At 41.6% G+C, this 21924-nt stretch overlaps 1 protein-coding gene across 4 annotated transcripts in view; it reads left to right on the top strand.

Annotated features, from left to right (window-relative positions):
* Nucleotides 1–21924, top strand: part of ntng1a (netrin g1a) — a 321235-nt gene that overhangs the window by 170816 nt on the left and 128495 nt on the right. The window contains exon 5 of one of the 4 annotated variants that reach the window (XM_044104584.1): nucleotides 8468–8648. The exons of 1 other annotated variant lie outside the window; for it this stretch is intronic. The gene's annotated coding sequence lies outside the window, so the exon portion shown is untranslated. Of the gene's footprint in view, nucleotides 1–8467; nucleotides 8649–10445; nucleotides 11765–21924 lie in introns of those variants that run through there. 2 more of the 4 variants (XM_044104583.1, XM_044104586.1) reach the window with 2 other exon arrangements.

Raw genomic sequence — 21924 nt, 5'->3', positions numbered from 1 at the left:
CCTTATCAGTGGAGACACATTGTTAATGTTATCATTATAAAATAACTTCCAATTAAGTATTAGCAAAGATCAATGTGATTTTCACAGGAGGCAGAGCGTTGTTGTTAGCAGCTGCTGAAAGTAACTAAAAAGTTACTTTTAGTGTAACTTAGTTACTTTCCAAGTCAAGTAATCACTAATATAACTAAGTTACTTTTTCAAGGAGTAATCAGTAGTCAAAGTAACTATGCCATCACTGGTTTTGGCCAGAGCGGGGGCTGAAGGCGGAGTTTTTACACCCACCCTCCGCAGGGCGCAGCAGGCATTGGGCTCCTTGGAGGGGGGCTCACCCTTTCATACTTTGAAAACCCCTGTCTTAAAGCGATCATGATCTGAAGTACACTTTCTTTATTTCACTGTGAGCAAATCCATTATTTATCTATTGGGAAAATAATTGCAAGCTCATTATTGGTATTACCACTTGATAACAATTTTACCAAGTGGAAGCATAAAGTAAAGAAAACTGGTCTGAGTTCTAAACCCTGTGGTGCTCCACAAGTAAACCCCAGAGTGTAAATACGTATCATTTGCCTAAGCAGTCTGGAATCTGTTGGATACATGCGACATCAACCAGCCGAGTTCTGCTCCCTTGATCCCTACAGCATGTCTGAACCATGCTAAGATAATTGTGTTATCAATGATTGAACTCTGACAGTTTGATATGGACGTAATTCTGTTATCTGAGGCAATGAGAATGTCTCGGGTGACTTTCAGTAGTGCTGCCTACGTGCTACGATGGCTCTGATACCTGACAGAAGCTCTTCAAACAAGTCGTTACTGTTTAAATGCTCACATAAACCAGTAGCTGCTATTTTTTTTTTTATATAAAAAGAATGATGGACATAGGGTCAACAATGGGTTTTTTCTTTCCAAAGTAGCAGCAGGAGATTCATTTTTTCTTGGCACTTTTGCTTTCCTTGTACCTATTTGCACATTTTTAAAAGTGTTGGGCAAAGAGGTTCTGACTTATAGTTAAACTACGGCTCTGGTTCTAGCCAAGGAACATATCAGTTTATGAGGGACTGATAATATGGAGTATGGCTGTCTAGTTGGCATGTGTTGTGTTGATTGGCAGGTAATAAATGACTGTCTCTTGAGGCATTTTGTGAGGGTTATCAAAAGTACTTTTGAAAGAAATCCTGTTCTTCTATAACCAAAGAAAGACCTCCACATTCTCTGGTTTGTTCCCAGTGTTGGCTGGACGTGAGCAGAAAACCCCGTTGGCAATAATCCTTTTGTCACAGCCATGGGTGTTGGGGGTATTTAACTGGCAAAAAATCCAGGATCTCATGGGGATGAGCTTTTTTGCTGTACATGTTCCAGCCGGTCTGGTTTCAGAATCAAGACTTTTCTCTTAAAACTTTGTTCCGAAGTTAGAAAGGCACGTGAATCGTTTTGTGTAAGTCTTTGTGCCAGACAGATTCTTTAACTTTCCACTGAGATAAAGTTATTTAGTTGCAATTTGCCTATCGTATACCTGTACTGACTTAATATCTTTGCAATGGTGGAATAAAAGGACCATCAGGCAGGACAAAGGAAGGTGACCAGAGAATGGCAATGTCAACCGCAGAGCAGGCAGCCACTGACAAGTGGACAATCCCACTCTCGCATGCATGGCCACTCTCCGCTGGTAGATTCTAAACTAATTGTGATTCATTCCTGCCTCAAATAATTTGGAAACCATTAGAAAGAAGTGTTGGTACTTGAAATGGGATTATTTGTGTTGCATCACATAGCAATTTAGGGGCCAATCGATAGGCTATGTGCTTAATCTAGCTGATTTCAACGCCCATTGTTCACTGGACAGCCGGAGAACAAGACAGGAGCATCTAAAGAGGAAGAAGTGCAACAAATAATCCTCTCTTTGGATTTCGAACAATTGTTTCTCAAACTTGAGAAACAATTGTCGTTTGGCTGCAAATCACCCTCGGGTCATTTTTTTAAAATACGTATATTAGTGCATTTTTATTGGAAGATTATTTAGCACCCATAATAAGGATTTTTTTATTTTATTTACATTTTTCAACAAGTGAAAGTCTTTTCTCTGCTCATAATTCTCTGTGTTTGGAGCATATGAGATATGATACCAAGACTGGAGATCTAATTTCGGTTCCCTAAATGAAGCTGAATTGCCTGGTTTCCTTGAATGTCTTTTAACTCTTTGCTTTATTCTAAGCTTACTAGAGGATTCACCCACTTATTTTATTGTATGAAAAAGTGGGATGCGCACAATACCTATAATACGTTAGGACACTTAAAAAAAATTGCCTACGCAAGTATGATATTTTAATGTGAGGGAAGTTAATGCATTTTACCTTCAGTCAATCCAATCCAATATGGCTCTCCTGTGTGTAAAATACAAAGTTTGGTGTAACAGTAAATGACCCATTTGTGCTTCCAGTGGGTTTTTTTTCATTACATTTAACATATTGTGAACATATTTCTACACTCTTTAGAAGAACACAACAATAGGCTCAAAAAAAAAAAGAAAACATTTTAAAGACGGTCAGATGGTTTATAATTTGAAGCCACTGACAGACCTGTTGACACCGATTGCATCAACACAACTTTTCACAAATCGGGTGTACGTGTTCAAATCTTTGATGATGTCACTGCGTTATTAGAAGAAATTGCATGCTTTTACTTGGAATGTAATAGAATGAAGTGATTTGAATTATTCTTGGATTGACCCGTATAGTTTGTCTTTAAAAATGTTTTAGGAGGACATTTCTCCCCACCCCAATGAATCAAAGCCTGTCGGGTATGAATGACCTCGGCTAAGTGTAGTCTTACAGGGTTTTCTTAAACAAAGCTGGGGTTTTTTTAAAACAAAAGGTAAAAAAAAACCCAAAAACATTTCTCGCTTTATTTTATAAATCAATTCCCGCTGAAAGCTGACTAGACTCCGGTTGCGAACATCATCCAATCATGGCCCCTCATTCATCCTTGCAAGCTAATAATGCCGCAAATTAGGCAGTGGGATTCAATTCCCACCGTCAGTTACAGTAACCAATATTTCTGTCAGCATATCCTGCGAGGACAAATTAGCGATATGTTATTGACAAAAGCTAATCTGGCTCGAGCGGCAGACCGCACTGTTCGTCATCATTATCGTTAGCAACAAGAACTGACCCTTGTGGCCACTCCTCGTCCCCTCAAAATAACTCCAGACCGGCGTACTGTTTGTCCCTGCGTATTTATTCCTGGAGAGAGTAATAGGAGCGTACACTTATTCAAATGAGAAACAGAACTGGTATTTATTCTAGCCCAGAGCTGAAAAGCTTGGCTGAGGAAGCCGCTGCCTATCAGAAAAGCATCCAGCTGAAAGCACCGAGGCGTGACTCCGCTGGACGGACACACACACACACACGCACACTTGCACACACACGCACACAGCACACAACAAGGATGGATTTGGTTGGCGCCTGTTAAGAAAGTAAATCCCAAATCGCACAAGGCGGCACGTAAATCTGAACGGGATGGCCCCGATTCCCAATCAGCCTGAGGCAGACGACGCTCAGCCCGCGAGCAAAGTACAAATCCACCAAACTGTGCGCCCTGCGTTTCCCCTCCCCACTAATCCATTTTCAATCATGCACTTTTTGGATTATACCTTCATGTAATTCTTCTCAGGTATTGTTTTATAACTTAATATTGCATTTTTCAATTTAGGGTGAGGTGGGTTGTGGGGTCAGGGGCGCGGCGCAGGATTGGATGAGCAGCGGCCTGTCTGGAAGCGCCAGATTGGGAGCTGCGTGTCAGCGGCAAGCTGAAAGGAGCCTGATAAACCTTTCTGACTGGGAGTCCAAGCAGAGCAGGTGCAGAAAGGTGGCAAGAATGACCTGATTCAGTCTCTCTGAGGCGATCTGCCTTTCACTGCAAAACATCCGACTCGCAAAAAAGCATCTTCTACCGACTGTCTCGTCTTCAGCTGAGGGTTTGAATCTGAAACGTTATTTGCCGTTTTCCTAATCTGTAAAGTCAAACGCTTCTTCTCAACTAACATTTTACCTCTGCCCACAATTTGAACTCACAGAACCTTTTTACCATTGCTCAAAATGAGGTAGATATTTAATCATCTTGTGTAATTAAGCGCTAGAATGAGATCAGACACTTTGTCCTGCGATCTATTTTCAAAAATTCAAGTCTTCCTTCAACCTCCAGCAATAAATGCCAAATGCTAAGTTAGATTGCAAGAAGTCTTTATAACAGTTACAAGGTCAAATCTGTGAAGCAGTTTCTCTTATTTCATTATACTGACACACAAAAAAACTGAATATGTTGTCATTGTCTTTAGAAGAGGCAGCCTTCTAAACCACATATGTCAGAGTCAAGGCCCGCGGGCCACATCCGGCCCGCGAGAAGATTTTCTACGGCCCCTGGGATGATCTTGATTTATTATTAGAATCGGCCCGCAGCAAGCCGGCACCCCGTCTGAAAAAAAATGCGAGATGCACCCCCCCCCCCCCTCGATCCTCACAACGCGCGCACCCCCCCCCCCGGTCCGCATCCGCAGTAAATTTACGAAGGCTTGGGCCGGTCCGCTGCACTAGACCAAATGCGTCATTTAAAAAAATCTCAATGAACATTCGATCAGTCCGGCCCTCGGCTTGTAGCTAAATTTTTAATTTGGCCCTCCGTCCATTTGACTTTGACACCCCTGTTCTAAACCTTTACACACGTTGTATTCCGCTTGATGTATTCAAATAAGTTTGATTAGATCAAGCCATTAAAATTGATTCATTTACATTTGCTTTGTTTGGCACGATTGGAAAGTCAATAGAAAACAGCCGTGACGTCAGAATTGTGGAGCTGTGCAAGTCTAGTTCATCCTTGGGAGCAACTTACAGATATTGAAGGCGTCACATTCATTCGTTCCAACGGTTATATGCACGTACAGACGAGATGAGGATGCCCAACCATTACGTTGCTCAGGAAGGAGGCGGGTTCTGTGTCCCAGAGATGAGCGCATGCAAACAAAAACACAGAGACTTTGTGAAGATGCTGCTGAAGCTGGTAAGACTGTGTCAGTCTTTCACTGAAGTTAGAAGTTTACTGGTGAATTTGAAAGGTGCACAACAGAGAAATGATACATACAATAGAGTTCTCTTGATATTCCGGTAGTTCTACGCCGATTTTCCCATTTCTCTACACATTTGTGCAAATGTCTTCCTTTTTTAAGACAAGGACCTGTGGGATTTTTTTTTTCTTTTTCTAAACAATTACTCCAACCTCTTCTTTCTCTTCCGCTTCACCGACTAACAAACATTTTCTTCTGGATAAAACCAACATTACCCTCCATTGAACAATTGTAAAAAATAAATAAAGAAATAAATAATAATGATAAAAAATCCAATATTTCCACTCTTGGGCTCTCGCTGACAGGGTTGATTAAATGGAAAAAAAAAAAAAAAAGAAACGCATCTTAGACCATCAATCTTCTAATAACCATTATAATATGACAAAGAAAAATTAAGAAGAGGAAGTATATAATACACAAGGGAGGCAGCGGGATACTGGCAGACAGAATCTTAGAGCCATCGAACAAACTCACTGATGGATTTCTAGGCACATCCTTCGCCGGTTCATGAATAGAAATCCTTCCCCTCATTCAGACATTCTCATTGGTGACCTCTAGCACATCTCATGTAACACCATCCCTCCTTCGTACATTAATACGTCCTTGCCAATTCGTGACGTTGTCGCTCGGCTACATGTTGACGACCCCCGGAGTCCTCAGTACGGGCCGTGAACTTTGTGTGTCTGGGCCTTGAAGGTATCAGGCGAAAAAATAGGAAAGATAAAAAAAGAGCCGAAAGATGGGCCTTCAGAAATGTATTGTGAGGGAACGTTTTACAGGGTGTCTTTGTGTCGAGTCAATAAAAGGGGGATTAAATGAGCTCTTTGGTAGCCTCGCCTGGCACTCTCCCCTTTCTTGTCGCCGAGCGAATTATAAAAAGAGGTTCATGTCAGGCGAGTCGCCCTTGGGCTCAGAGAGGAGAGGCGAAAACGAGAGTGAGGCGGCTGAGAGGAGTCGCCTCCCCGGCTGAGGTTGTCTGCACCCGGTTTCCTCAGCCTCTCCTCCAGGAAAGAGAAGACAACAAATTAGGCTAGATTTGAACTCTGCCATAAACCAAGAAGATGTCATTGGCGTATTTTGCTGTCATATTTGGAACGCTAAATCAGTTTGTGTGCTGATTCTTTTTATTTATTTAGTTATTTGAATTTTTTGGCTCACACATTGCTTTAAAAGCCTTCTGTAAATAGAAAAAGGCGTTGGTACACATAAGAGGTGACCAGAATGAAAGCAGTGGTCTGCCGGTAATGTTTCGTGTTTCAATCAAGTCTCACCACACGAGAATCAGAGACAATATTTTAAAACATTTCTCCTTTTAAGGTTATTTTGAAGGTTTGCTTATTTACGGAAACATATTTCCTTCAAGCCACAGCTCAAAGGTCATACGTTTCAATTGAAGCAGCTGAACAATAACTTCTTAATTTCTGAACACTGACTGCAGTAGCCTGCGAACAAACTACAGAACCTTCACATTTTCTTATCTTTATGTGACCCATCAACAGAAAGTAATGCCCCATTGTAAAGTGGAAATGTAAAAGATGCGCAGTCTTCAGTTTTTGTTTGTTTTTCTTACGATACAAACTCTAAAAAACATGATATGTATTCAGTTCTTGGTGTTCTCCTGCATTGCCATGTATTCTACTCAGTTGTTCCTATCTTCACTGTGGGAATGGTGCGATCAGGCTGATGTGTTGAGGGCTAAAAAGTTTAAACCTACTCTTTTCTTCCACGTTTGTTGCGTTCTCTTCCTGGACTGTGGCAAACACAAACAGAGGTTCTTGTGATTTGGCTTTCTTCTTGCCACTCCACAGAAATCCAGATTTGCGACGTACACCACTAATGGTCGTCCCGTTGAAAGATCATCTCACCTCGGAATCAAGCACGGAGAACCAACATCTAGCTTTATACTGTTATAGAACTCAACCCAGAACAACAGGAACCATCATTTAGTTTTATACTTATTACTAGAATCAAACATGGAAAATCGTCATTTAGTTTTATATCTCTCTAATCCAGAACAAACTTAAGACCCAGGGAAACTCCTATTAGTTTATAAATTACAGACTACTTATTCTTATTTTTATTAAACATGGGGAACCAATATTTAGTCTTGTACTTTTGTTTACCGTTACCTCTTTGTCTGTTGTGGTTTTGTTGTTTTGTTTGTATTTTCTCATAGTTCACATAAAGCCCTTTCAACTGTCTTGTTGCTGAAAATGTGCTATACAAATAAAATGACCTTACCTTACCTAACCTAAACTAAACTATATCTCTGTCTCCTCCAGAGTTATGGTGGGGTTCTTGAATGCGTTACCTGATGAATGTTCTTCTTGCCCATCTAGTTTAAGCTGACAATCATAACTTTAGAGGTGTGCAGTTGTAGTTGCTTTCATTTTCACATGATGAATTGAGATGCTCAAAGATACGGATGCTGCTTATTAACCAAACGGTGCTTCAAATGTCTCAACTTTATCTAAATGTCTGGTGTGTCCCAGAAAGCCATTGTTCACTGACGGTTTCTATAAACCCTCTGAGGCCTTCACTGAACAGCTGGAATGCTAAAAAAATGGTTTGAATTACTTGCTTGGTGTCTTCTCATGGAAACTAGAGTTTATTTAGGGGTATCAGACTAAGGATAGCTGCCCACTCTTAGTCTAAATGGTTTACCATTTAGAATTTTATTCGTAACACATGTTGAATGAGTCCTCTTTAGACTTATGTGCTGGTTCTTTAAGTCAATGACATTGCTTATCCAATCCATTGATGTTTGAGGTGAATGTTTTTACAAGGCATTACATAATCTGGTTCAGTGATGACGGTGCTGATCTTGGGAAAAAGCTGCTCAAAAGTCAATTAAAACACCTCACAGGTTGAAGTGTCTCGGTTTTATCCTCCTCTTCATCATCTGTATTTTCTTCAAACCTTCATCCCAAAAAGGGGCTTTTTGAACTGACCCCCGCTGGGACTCCAGTGCCGCTGGAGGCTCGTTAATGTGGCCATGTTGAAACGCCAACGAGCCATCGAGCTCGTTCATGACCCGTTGGAACTTCGCGGTCGCCTTCCTGGTTGTTCTCAGCCGCAGAGTGTTGGCTTCCGCCGGACAATTAGACTTTCAGGTGGAAAGTCAATTGTCAAAGCCTGAGCGCCTCATTGTGTCTGAGAGCGGCGGGTCTGGTCACTCACCTGCTGTCTCTGAGGCGCTTTCAGGGAAACCCACTCGGAATCTAGGTATTTCTGTTTTTAACCAGCATTTTTTATTTCTGAAAACGTCTTTTAGAAAACACAGACAGAGAGAGATACGCAGTAGGATTTTCTCTCCCCCACCAATCCACCTGTGTGTTCTGCCTGCAGGCACCGGGGGCTCTCTTACGCGTTCCCCAGGAGCGACGGACACAAGTCGCCCCGTTTCGACAAAACATGTCCCGTTTTAAGGCGGATTTACTGGGCTGCAACCGGCCACGCGACGGGGCTCATCCAGACGGAGGGAAGCACTGAGATAAAGAGATAAAGAGGGGAGGAGAAATCAGCTAAGGTGAGAGGCTCAAACAGTCCAATTTATTACTGCTACTATTATGTTATTAATCCCCGAGCTGGGGCGCGCAAAGTTTTTGAAGCTCCGCTGTGACGCACGCCGAGTGGGTGGCCAAAAAGGAAAAAAAAAAAAAAAAATTGCGCGTCGTGATTAGATGAAGTAAGATTTAAGAGCAGGAGCTTTTTGTTTGCCTTAGCTCTTTATCTCCTTGTGTTTTTTTTTCTTTTTTTCTTTTTTGTGCTCGCATTTTTCCAGTGCTGAGAATCAGCACAATCATCATCCCGGATGCTTAAGACAGAAATCAGATGCGGTCTTCTTGACGCGCGAGTTGAAAGACAAGCTCGGTTCATCGTTTGAGCAATGTTTATTTATTTATTTATTCGTTTGCTCATTCACAGTTCAGTTTTTGGAGATTTATTCAAAGGACGCGCAGTCGCTGCGCCGCAGAGCTTTCCGCCGAATACACACTCCTCTGGTTTTCTCCAATGCCTCACGTTCCGTTGAGGTGAGAGTTCTGCGAGCCTTTTGACCTGCATTAAACGGAGCCTGAGCATCTGACTGGAGACCTCCGACACGCAGAGCCGTGTAGTGGAGTTGTCAAACTGCAAACCCGCGCGCCAAGTGTCACGACCCGAGTTATGCTGGCACTGCTACCCCGTTCTCCTCTCGACACTCTTTGTGATAATCAGTTAAAGTGCGACTGCGTGGAGACCTGCAGAAAGCTGCTTTAGGAGGAGGAGGGAAGAAGTATAATTAAGATGAGCTGCAGACATGGCGCGTCAATCTGCAGGGGCGGTCCCAGAAAGTTCTTAAGCGGTGCCCACTAATAATCTTTGGTTTCTATATTGCTCTGGCTGAAGAATTTTAATCCTTTTTTTTTTGTTTTTGTTTTTTTTTTGCGCACACTTTACAGATCCTTCCGCCATCTTCCAACCGCCTTTCAAATGTCACATGTGCAAAGCTGGTTATAGCTGCGCTTCCATTATAAATCTGCACAAAACTTTGGCAACATTCAATCTCGCAATTATCTGTATTTTTAGAAATGTGCTAGAAATCACGTGAATAAGTTTGATAATGGTAAGTCATCATCCTCCTACTGTCTTCTTGGTTGTTGATCACATGACTTGTGTGATGTGGGGAAAAAAGTGTTTCCATTACAGTTTTTTTTTCTTTCTTTTTTTTTTTTTTTTTGGAATACACAAATTTTGATAGATCCAAAAATTCACTTCATCCTATTGCAAAGATTTTTAATAGAAAAAAAAAACGATTTTTGGGGGAATTGGTGTGTTTCCATTAAGCAAATGTACTTTTGTGATTCCAATTTTCTCATATGGAAACATAATCGTATGTGCATGTGACTAAATGTGAGAAGACGCATTCTAAAATCACATACGTGATACACAAAATCTACAAAACCCACGTGTGGCAGTAGGGAAAAGAATGAATTTTCGGAAACACAGAAATTCTCATGTGAACCTATGATGTAAAAAACACCCATGTAAAACCTCACAAGTGGAAAATTTCTAGCATGTGTTTCACATGTGGGAATTACGTCACATAGTAACATGGGCAAACATTGAAAAGGGGCAACATGAAGGACAAAACAAGACAACTGTGAAAAATCAATAAAATTTTATTTTAATTTTTTTTTTAAATGAAAAAACTACACTCATATTTTCTATGGATTCATTAAAAAATTAAGCATTGTTCAAGCAAAAGTATTTCTATTGCAAAAAAAAAAATGCTACGTTTTAGCCATGTGGTGGCAATCACATTTTTTGTCCTTCCACTCAACTTTCCACTGGACACAGGTGTATGTAACGACAGGAGATTTGAAGGCTCGGCCAGGTCGACCTATTTTGTTTTTCTCTCATATGTGTTTAGGCGATATATCTAAGAAAATATCTTAGATGCATTTACTGAATCGGTAATTGACGTGGCAAACGAGGTCAAATCAGAATGATCGGTACATCTTTCAGCGTCTTCTTCTCCTCCTTTCGTATAAAAAGAAATATTTGCGCACTTTTGAACGTAACGGTGCGTTTTAGCTCATCAACACGGCCCAGACAAATTTCAGAGGAGATACTTTTTTTTTCTAAAAGCTTCATTATTCCGTCGAGCCTGCGGGGACGCGCACCTGCGTATGGGCCATTTAACGCATCTCCTTTTACATCTCGGGAACTCCACTAAAAAGAGGTTCAACTCCTCCCTTCAGAGTTTCAACGCGGTCCCGATAGAGGATGGTGCTGCTGCTGCTGCTGCTGCTGCTGCTGCTGCTGCTGCTGCTGCTGCTGCTGCTGCTGCTGCTGAATGTGAGCCGCTCGGCGCTGGCTGCAGTCTGAAGACGAGCTGGAGGAGGTGGTGGGGAGCAGAGGAGAGGAGAGAAACACCCTATAGGTGTGCGCGCGTATGTGTGTGAACGAGAAGGAGAAGGAGGAGAAGAAGAAGAGGGGAGGAAAAAAGAAAAAAGCTGAGTGCGCTGAGCGGGAGCCCGGGAGCGCATTATCTGGGCGCTCGGTGTGCCACGGAGAGACGCGACCAGGAGAAGATGCGGATCACCTCAGCAGCCGAGACTAACTGGTGGGATGCATGTCCCCCGCAGCTGAGTGGCTGAAACCTATTCGTAGGATGAAAATAGGAGGATCTCACACCGGCAGGTCAAAGTTTTTTGTCTCTGTAGTTGGATTTTTTTAATTCTTTTTTTTTTTTTTTTTTTTTTTTCCCTGACGCCCGTGATGGAGCGCCACTTGGGAGAGAGAGGATGATGGACACTTTGGCACCTGCAGCTCTCGCCCAGAAAATCCTTCCGTCTCCACAACAAGGCGCGCGCTGCTGACCGAGCCCTCAGGACGACGATCGCTCATTTGTTTTGAAGTGGAAGAGGGGCAAAAAAAAGAGATTGGTAAAAAAAAAAAAAAAAAGAGAGAGGTGTGAGCTGGGGGATGTTGCGCGCAGCGATTCCTCGGAGACCCGACGTGCGCACTCATCATATCCCCGCCGAGGAGCGCACCTTAAAGAGAAGAGCTCCGGTCTGCCTTCACTGCTCACTCCCGCTGCTCGGAACTTGTTGAGCGGCTCTACAGAAAGGACGTAAATTCCGGGGGGACGCGAGAAATGTAAGTTCTCCCTCTGTTCGTGAAGTTTGCGTCGAAATACGGCAACACCGCGGAGGTGGAGTTGAGGGGAAGTTAACAAGCTCGCGCTTTGGATGCGTTTCACCCTGCGACAACGAGCACTTTTGTGTTTTTGGGGGACAACATGCTCGTGGAGACGGGGGAGGTAAATTTGGAAATCGAGTGTTTCCTTGGGACATTTTAGGACGCGCCCCCTTGCGGAAGCTGCGGCCGACCGCGTCGCTATTTACTATATTCACAACTGCTTTTGCAACCAGCTTGTGTGTAGTTGTCAGAACGGCTGCAGCCTTGTTCACTCCTTAAAAAAATCAAGTCAAAGATGCTTAGTTTTGCTGATGATGATTTATTTAATTTATTTATTTTTTAGCTGTTAAGTCTGAATGAATTAGCCCTCAGGCAGATATTGACCTCAGCACAAGCTATTAAGGCATGCGCGTTTTTTTTTCTTCTTCTATTTTTGTAGCCTTGAATGAAATAATAATAATAATAATAATATATTTTTAAAGAGACATGCCTCCCACTGTTATCATACCCTTGCTCCGTGGTACTCCGAGTTAAGGTAGAAAAAAGGTCAAAGTGTCAAATTTGCATTAAAGTCAACCTACATCTCGTCGGCTTCACTTTAAAACAGAATTTCGGAGATAATTCAATTTCAGCTTTTAAATTTATTAAACAGTTCAAGCTAGATTACAAAAGTTTTCCCATTTTAAAAGGGAAATTAAGTTTCTTTAACTCATTTCTTCTTTACCAATGAGTGAATTGTGAAAGGGGAGAAAAAATGTGGAGATTAACAAATGACATTAAATATTGAAATGAGGCATTTCCTCGGGGCATTTAACGGTGCGCCCCCTTGTGGACCACATTGATGTAAGACGTAATTACACCTGCCTGGGTGACATTGCGTCATTATACGTTGAAGAAAACATTCCCTTCACTATTAGTATTCGCCTCTGGTGTTCATGGTTGAGTCAGAATTGGAGGCTGACGGTGTCTATTAAAACAAATCCCAAGACTCTAAAAAGGTAATTTTGAAGGACATTTAGCATTATCCAATATTACTTCTGAAAATTTTCTATAAAAGCAATTTTTTTGGTCTAATTCAGTGTAAAAAATATATTTAAAAATAAAATAAATTACATTTAGTTTCTTTCATGATAAAAAGGTTCTTGGTTCCTTTCTTCGTTACCAATGGGCAGATCATTAAGATGGCAAAAAGATTGTGGACAGGAATAAATTTTTTATCCTTAAACGCCCTTCTTGAATGCGCCCCCTTGTGGAGGATATCACCACATGACTATTTTGTACATCTATAATGCATAATTACATTTCTGCCAGGCTTATTAGCTCATCTCCGTTGTGTCATGAGGACAGCCTGTTGTTATGTTTTGATAGCCTATGCTGTTTCCAGCCTCTATTTAAACTGAATTATGTCAAATATGCTTGGTTTTGTTGCCTGACCTCAGGCAGATATTGAACACAGCAGAAGCTGTTAATGCATTCCTTTTATTTCAGCCTTGAGCCGGATCATCTCTGTTTATTTTATTTATTTATTTTTTTTATGGATGTGCCTTTTATTGTTAAACAAAAACAAAACAAACAAAAAAAAAAAACAATGACATCTTGCTCCTGGAGCTCAGGGGTTAAGCCAAAACCGTAACAAGAAAGAGTTCGGTTCATGTCAGAAGCAGACTGCAACTGATGTACTTCACAGTAAGATTGAGGTTTGGATATTTCTCTCCGTTGAATAAAATCTATAAATCACATATGTGCTCCGACGGTGAAATGAAACGGCCGTCATCCTCCAGCAAGAAGGAGGTTGATTATGAGACAAACACTCATGGCTTATGGAATAAACTAGGAAATTGAGTGTCCTCGAATGTGTGTCCTTTGGACTTTTCAGGATGTGCTCCCTCGTGGTACCTCTGACCACGCCGCTGTTTACTATTTGCAGAATTCATAACCATATTTGTATCAAGGTTAATAAAATTTCTCAAATGAAGAATGAATAAATTAAGTTCAGGTTTATAAACACTATCAACCTTCTTTACGAATGAAGTAAAGCTGATGGAATATTATGACATGATATCTAACTCGGCAGCAGAAGAATACAGTCGTGTTGTTTTAGCATTAAATTTGTTCTATCTTCATGAACGAATCTCGGACAGCGTGTGCTATTAGTAATTCAAATCATTTTAATAAGTGATGCTAGTTTATATTATTTCCCAACTATATCGGCAATTTAAGGCCAGCAACAAGTCCTACCTAAACATTTTGATTGCAATTTACCTGAAGTTGATTGGTGTAGTCAGCTGTTATTCTCTTGACTCGTGTGTCATGTCCAGCGTGTCTTTGATAACCGCCAGAGTTAATTTTGAAATATATGTTTATATGGGATGTGCTATGAATTATAATGTCAACCTATAATTAAGTGTGATGTGATGTCTGTGTTGGAGCAAAAATTATAGCTTGAATCTAGTGTTAGCTTGCTTCTTACATAGCTAATGGTAATGACAAGCTTGCTAGCTTATACCCGTCGTAGTTGCTGCCTACTGCTATCATGTCTTTGTTGTGGTTGTCAGGGAAACATACCACCTTGATAGAATATAATACAAAGCGTATTACTAGCTTAGCTATGTTTTAGGTCCTAATCAGAAACTAATTCTTTTTTTTTTTTTATGCCACATAGGACAGACTTGTTGGGCTAAGTTTTGCTAGCTTGTTTGAAGTTGCATAATTTAGCCGAGTACATTTTTTAATAATTAGTTTTTCAATTAACTAAAATCATTTAGTTGTAAACAATGTAAACTCAAAATAATGGATAAACTCCAAACTGACTCTGGTTTTGTTAATTATCTTTTCCATTACTGTACAGGAACAACCATATAAATAGTTAAACTGTGACTCTATACAGCCTATTAAAGTATTGTTGCTATTTGTTTACCTGCGTAATCACAGGTAAACGTATCATTTTAAATCCTGAGGCTTGTTTTCCCCTCCAGCCCCCAACGATGGCAGCTACCTGGGTGATCACATCCTTCCAGCTTGCGGACATTTCCAGTCTCCAGATATGTCACCGTGGTTGCAGAATAATGTGCCGGAAGCCTTTTAGGAAAAGTATCTTTTAATAATGCATAAGATGTTCCTGTGTCGCACAGAGAGGCATGCTTGGTGGCGAGGAATGCCTGAGGGGGGGGAGGTGGATCCTGCCTCGCCGGTTCATTGGGCGCCCCCGTTTCCCGTGCGAGTGCTGCTGAATGTGCAGCGGTCGGAGTAACTGGGAAGGGGGGCCTCCGGGGAGCGTTCAGCTCGACTCAGGGCAGCCGAGTCACAGTCGCCCTGTCAGAAGTGCTGCCCTCGCAGACGCAGAGAGCACGCGGGGCGGTGGTGGAAGGAGCGCGGAACAGGGAGTGACCGAGGGTTGTGGCGGATGCAGCTGGTGGTGGCGAAGTTGAGCAGGCTCGACTGCAGCAGTCAAGGACTCGCGTGCCTTCAGAGGCCCAGCTTGTCTTAGAGGAGGCTGATGCGCACAGACGTCTCCTCGGGGACGCTAGGCTATGACTCCCCCCCCAAGAAGATGATGGAATTAGAGCTCTAAAATATTGAAATTCAAAGTGAGAAACCAGTAGCTGAGGCTCAACATTCCACCATCCCATCTTCTAAAGGTGACAAGGAAACTCTGGATTCTGGTGGTCTGTTTTACAACTGAGTGGTTGTAAAGAAGTGTGGGAAAGTGTCTGTCACGATTCGAGGGTGTTTTGGATTTCGTCTCCCCTTTCCTCTGATTGCCCTGTGTATGTGTGTGTGTGTGCGTGTGTGTGTGTGTGTGTGTGTGTGTTCTCACCTTTGCCATTGTTCATCACTGGGTTGTTGTGGCAACCCCTGATTTGACCTTTTGTATTCTCCATGTTCCCGGTTCTCGGAAAATTGACTTTTCGGAGCTTTGCCTCACATTATAATGTTATTCCTTCATCAAAAACATACACAGAGATTCTTTCCATGTATGTTTGAGAAATCCTTTAAATCTCCCATGGCAACCATTCAACCTTGCAAAACACTCGGATGGACCTAGTAATGCCTTCTAGGACGACGCTCCTTCTCGGAGCAGCAGTTTCCAAACTTCTTCGCTTCCACCTCACAGAGCGCTCCTTCAGACTAGCCAGCAGCAATTAGTAAACACCTGATGGAAGAACCCATCTGCTGACCTCAATATAGGAGCTACTTCTCAGTGAAATGCTGATAAAATTGCTGTTAAAGGGTTGATAGAGGACTTGTGTGTAATTTGTGTGTGTTTTTGTGTGGTCCACTATCGTCTAGAAAACCCTATGAAGGATTTTAAAGGCCCTGCATTTGTTGTCAGAGCGCAGCGCACCGAGCTCCTCCTGCAGCTCCACAATTCAGATGGCTGCTGCACAGATTTGTGACACTTATCTTAATATTAATTATTATAATGCCGTTTAGTTGCACAACTTTACTGACCCATTCATTGGTGGCTGTTTTCACACTTATTGCGCTGTTCATATTAGTCTCCATGTTTGCAATTTTCTGGAGCTCAGCGTGAAACTCGACGTCATTCAGAGGTAATATATTAACTTGACATTAACAAAGACACAGCGGGACGGATCATCCGGGAAATGATGGACAGGGAGAGACTGAGTAAAACTACCTTCATGGTGGACAAATTCTGGGATTTCTTATGAGTCTTTGCTTATTCCCAAGCCCAAATGAACAACTTCACGTTAAAAATCGAGCCCAAAAAGGCGCAACCTGCCACTCATTAATTTTTTATTTATTAATTTTTTCCCCACCAGGGGTCCTTTTGTGGGCTCCGGTGTCCCTCACATGACAGTAGGCTGACAGGAAAGAGGGAGAGAGAGGGGGGAAGACATGCGGCAAACGTCGCCGGGTCTGGGAATCGAACCCGCGACGGCCGCGTCCAGGACACAGGGCCTCCAAACGTGGGCCATGCCATCCCCTACGCCACCACAGCACGCCCCCCGCCACTCATTTATTTTGCAAGCAACTTTAAAAAAAAGCCCAAAGCAGCTTAGAATAATTGGACATGGCGACAAAAACTCAAAATAGATCCTGTATTTCCACCAAGATGCGCATCTCCCTCCTCTCTCCATTGTCTACATTTCTGTCGCTGCTGATACTGTGGCATAGAGACGTCGGCCACTCGACAAGACCCGTAGAAGAAATACAATTAAATTACAAAAGAAGACAGTAACGCAAAGTGATTTTGATAAGTAACTGTAGTCTGACTACTGGATTTGAAATAGCAACACAACATAATCTTAAATGTTTTTGGACTGCCTCTGATTTAGTAGGAGCAGTCCATCTGTCTCCGTAATGTTGCATTATGGGTCCTCCTCAACATTGGCAAGTCATGAAATATTAAATATTTTCCACCTCTGAAAAAATGTTGGAAAAACTGTATCTACAGGTAACAATAAATGCCACAATAGAGATTTGATCAATATCAATTGACAATACGTCTGAGAGAATTTAAAAGAATTTCACTGAACTCCAATCCAGAATTGCACTGCATTATGGGGGATGTAGGCAGAGAAAAGACTTTAGCCGCTCGACTTTTCACAGCTAGCTAAGCAAGGTTGGTGGAATCAACTAACTCCATCCATCTCTGGTTACCTAGCAACAATGTGTTGAGTATCTTGTGCAGCAGGAGTTTAAGGTTTTGCCGTCGTACCTCATAACTGCTTAAAAGTAAAAAACAAAGGCATGGAGTGAAAACTGTGGATAAGAGGAGAGGTCATGTCGCCAGTTTTTCGTATTTCCATCTGTAAAAACAAAAGAAAACCAACAAAATAATTATTGATCAAAACACTTATTGTGACCCATTTTTCAGCCAAATCGCCCAGGCCTACCATCTGTTCATCCATCCAGTTTCTTGGGTTTTTTTTTTGCTTTTAGAGCTCAGTAACTGTGAAATTACCCTCTATTTTGTATATTAATGCTTTGAAAATTGGACAAAAAGTACATCGTCTTGAATTTTGACTCGGAAACAAAACACATAGGAACCCCACAGGACAGACTCGCCGTTTTGATATCTATTAATTTAGCCCGTCCTTCCTTGACACGGCGCCTTCGCCAGCCGCCGGCTCTCCCACCCACCGTTTGCTAAACCTGTCGCCGTCATTTACAGATTTCAGATCTCACCGAATTGAAGTCGGCATCGCTTTCCGAAATGGGGGGTATGTGGGGGGGGTGCTAAACGGCAAACTGTCTCGGAGACAAACCCCAGGGAAGCATTACAGGCCTCTTGTGCATCGCTCCGCGTCGCCGGCTTGTGTTTTTATTCACATGGACGGCCAGCGGCCCCATTGGCAGATTTGTTAAAAGGCAAGATTAGGGATTCAGGAAATGCAGGCAGAGGAATCTGGTTGAGTAAAAACAAAGGGAGCTGGCCGGGCGGCTTCTATCTTTATCTAGCTTTCATCTGTCTCTAACTGTCTGCCCTCCTGTCTCCCTCTCCACCCCTCTCCACCCTCCAGCCCCGGTGCTCTTGTTGCTCTTTTAGTGAGACTCTGGTGGGGAATATGAAGCAGGTGGACTCAGAGAAGATGAAAGTGGGAAGAGACAGGACAGAAACAAGTTCAGAGATTGCCCTTGAAAGCGCATAAAAATGTGTGAAATTAAAAACGAAAGGTGCAGAAAAAAGGAAAAAGAAATAGCCGTGATACCGGTGGCAACCGTGTAATTAATCCACCTTTTCCCTAACTTAATCGTACTCATTTTTTTAAAAGTTATACCTGGCAGCTTAGGGATTTATCAGGAAGTAATGCGGCAGGTGGGTGCCGCTCTCCCGCCCCGGCTCCTCCAAAGATGTGATGGAGATTATCATTTCACAGTTCACTGGGTTTCATTTGTTGAGTTTTTTTTTTAATGAAAGAAACCAAAATAACCTTATTTAGAGAATTTAAAAAAAAAAATGGTGCACCAGCCAAATGTGGGAGATGACAACGAATAGAATCAATCAATCATTGTAGATAAACACTAGAACCTACATTTTCAATGAAGTGGTTAGAGGGACAAAGAGACAAGTTAGCGTCTTAAACGGAGGAAACGCAACGGTGGGAATTAAAGGACGCATCCTCTTGCTAATTTCTTTGACTCCCGTTGGAAAGAGCAACTCTTCTCATGATTCAGGAAACCGCTCGGTCACGCTCGAGTGGCCTAGGGGACGAAATGAAAGGAGACGCCGGTGGTAGCTTGGCCCCAGGGCCAGGCGGAGCGGACCGGAGCAGAATCTGGCTGTTTGGGTTAACGTTGACCTCAGTGGCCCAGCTCCACCTGGGCCTCTGAAACATTCATGGGTTTAAATATAAAAAGTTGCAGCTTGCAACACTGGCAGCTGGCTACCTCTCTGGCCCCCAGTTGTTTTCGGACAGGATGTGTGTGTGCGTGCGTGTGCGTGTGCGTGTGTGTGTGTGTGTGTGTGTGTGTACCTTTTGGTTTAGAAGCGTTGACTGCATGCACAAAAAAAGTATTTTTCTACTATTTGTGAAGTTGTGGCCATCAGGATTTTGCAGGTGTTGTTTGAGGTCTGAACAGGGCTTTCCGGTTTTGTCTGATTCAGATTTTTTGTTGTTATTCTAGGTGCTGTAGTGCATTATTATTATTTTTTTTTTTTTAATCAGTGTGGTTTTAGTTTGTACAGAGAATTAAGGAATCAGAATCTTCCTTAATCCACACAAAAGAGGGAATACCCTTCCACCCCAAAAAACAATCAAATCTATAGTGCAATCAAATAACTGTTGCCTTCAGATGTCGTTAAAATGATGTATATTTCAAAAATAACCTAGAAGAAATCTAACTTCACATTGTAGACGTATTTGACACCTTGAAATTGGCCTCTGTCTCTTTAAGAAGCTTCTACTCTTTCTGATACTCACCCTTCATTACATAATTCTTTTTCTCAAGTCTGCATGAATCAAATAACATTTTTATTTTACACCATCCCTCCCTTTAAGCTTTTAAAAAGTGAACTTTACTTAGACAGTAAAGTTGTGATGGCACTGTGGAATGAAATCAAGTCACGTTAGCCTCATGCTAACGCACGTTGGTCACATTTCTTTCCTACAAAGGTTGGTAGCAATCCGAACACTCTAACTGCAGTGGAATCCTCCCTATTCGCAGTTTATTCCTTGGAACATAATGCCAAAAATATTGTTAGAATGCTAATATTTGTCTATTTGCAAATTTTTCAAAAATATTCTTAATAAAATACAGCTTGGGCAGCTGGGGTCCCTACATGCTAGGTAGGTAAACAGCCAGTTCAGGAGCAGCATTCACTTCTCTTGGCACTGATTGTCTGTACTCTCATAAATGGAAATCATGAAGATTGTCGGCGTTAGTTATTGCCGTAGTGCCAAGATGGTTTCCACTGTGGGTATGTACTTATATTAAGGTATATTTGGTGTTTGCACTATTGAAATAGACAGTTAAAAATGTTTTAGGGAGAAAAAGTTTAGTTTATGGTGGATGTGGTGCCTACGCCCCACCAGTCTCGTGTGTCCGATGTAAATGCTCTTGCAACTGTTTTACACTTCTTTGACTTCCACCAAAAGAATCAGTCTCTGAAATGAAGATGGCCCCTGGGGCCCTTTGCACATAGAAACTGCACTGAGGGTGAAAAAGGGATCTCTGATGGAAAGAAGAGTGTACACTGCCAAACGATGCACATGCTTTTTTCAGACGTAATTCACTGGTAAAGAACATCATTGGTACCATATTTTAACAAAAAGGCGAGTGTGCAACTACATGCAATCGGTGGCAATTAGGAAAAAATCTATTCAAAGAGTACCAAGAATACCACTAGGACAGCACCATAACGATTGCCTTTACATGAAAGAAGAATTGAGTCAAGTAGATTTCTTTAGAAAAGAGGAAGCAACAGACTCACCGGTGGTCAGAAGGTGTGGTGTGGTATGAGAGGTGGTCGGACGCTAGCATAAACTTAGTGCTGAACACGTAGTTTGGGCTGCTGTATTCTCTGAACTTTAATCACTTTTTAGAAGAGATCGAATCAGTTCTCGCTGATTGGTTTGGCTAACAAAAGCTTCAACATATTTTGAGAGAAACTCCGACTCGTTAGCATTTCCATTTTATTGCTATCACTCTGCTGCAGTTTAGATTATGGTACTTAGTACTATTCTCTTACTAAGAATAGTAAGTTCTTCTTACTATTGGAATAAAGAATATTTTTCTTGTTTCTTCGTCTCCTGGAACTTTGTTCCACACTCATCATTTCCTGTCTGCATGGCTACAGGGCTTGCAGGTGAACTTTAGCAGTTTTGAGGGATTTGTTTAGAATTGTTCAACTTTACTGTTGACATTGCAGGAGGTTCTGGAGTTTCTTGACTGCGCGTTCATCAAAAATAGACGTTTTCCTCTCATTTCAGACAATTCTTTTCCCATTAAAAATAAACATTTCTTTGAATAAAACCAAAACAGTGAAGACATTTTGTCCAAATCTGCTTTTTCTTCTAAATTTGTGTCAGAAAACATACTTTAACACATTTATTTTGTTTCTTTTTTTGGTAGTTTATTGAGACAAATGTTGCTTTAAAAATAAATTTAAAAAACTACTGAAAAACATAATTTTTTTATATACATACATAAATATACATAATGTATATATATTATAGATATACATAAAACACTTGTAGTATTTTAGTAAAATTGCTATTTATATGTAATATCTCTGAATGTTCACTGTCACTTAAAGACATTCATTCATTGTATCCATTCAAACAAAAGGAGAAACCATCTTTCTGCAGATTTCTATAAATCTTTTTAAATGTTAGCTTCCCCCTTCATATTTCAAGATAAAAAGTCCAAATTAATATGTATTCATGACAGAGGAAAGATGAAATACTGCGTCCCACAGGCATAGTTTTTCACCACAAGTGACAAGAAACACAGGTTTTTCAAGCTTTTAACAGCACATTCTTTTCCCGCCATATATGTTGTCGTGCTCGGAAGGATTCCCGCCTCCCTCCGTCCTTGATCGATGGTCCGAGGAAGAGGCCCGGCATAAAATAAACCCCTTTCTTCTCTCTTAAAATGCACATCCACACTTCATCCATCTGCTCTCCCTTTTTTTTTTTTTTTTCTTTCTT

The sequence above is a fragment of the Gambusia affinis genome, linkage group LG21 (assembly GCF_019740435.1).
Source record: "Gambusia affinis linkage group LG21, SWU_Gaff_1.0, whole genome shotgun sequence".
Taxonomy (NCBI): domain Eukaryota; kingdom Metazoa; phylum Chordata; class Actinopteri; order Cyprinodontiformes; family Poeciliidae; genus Gambusia; species Gambusia affinis.
The sequence above is the reverse complement of the archived record's forward strand: the minus strand, read 5'-3'. Positions and strand labels throughout refer to the sequence as shown.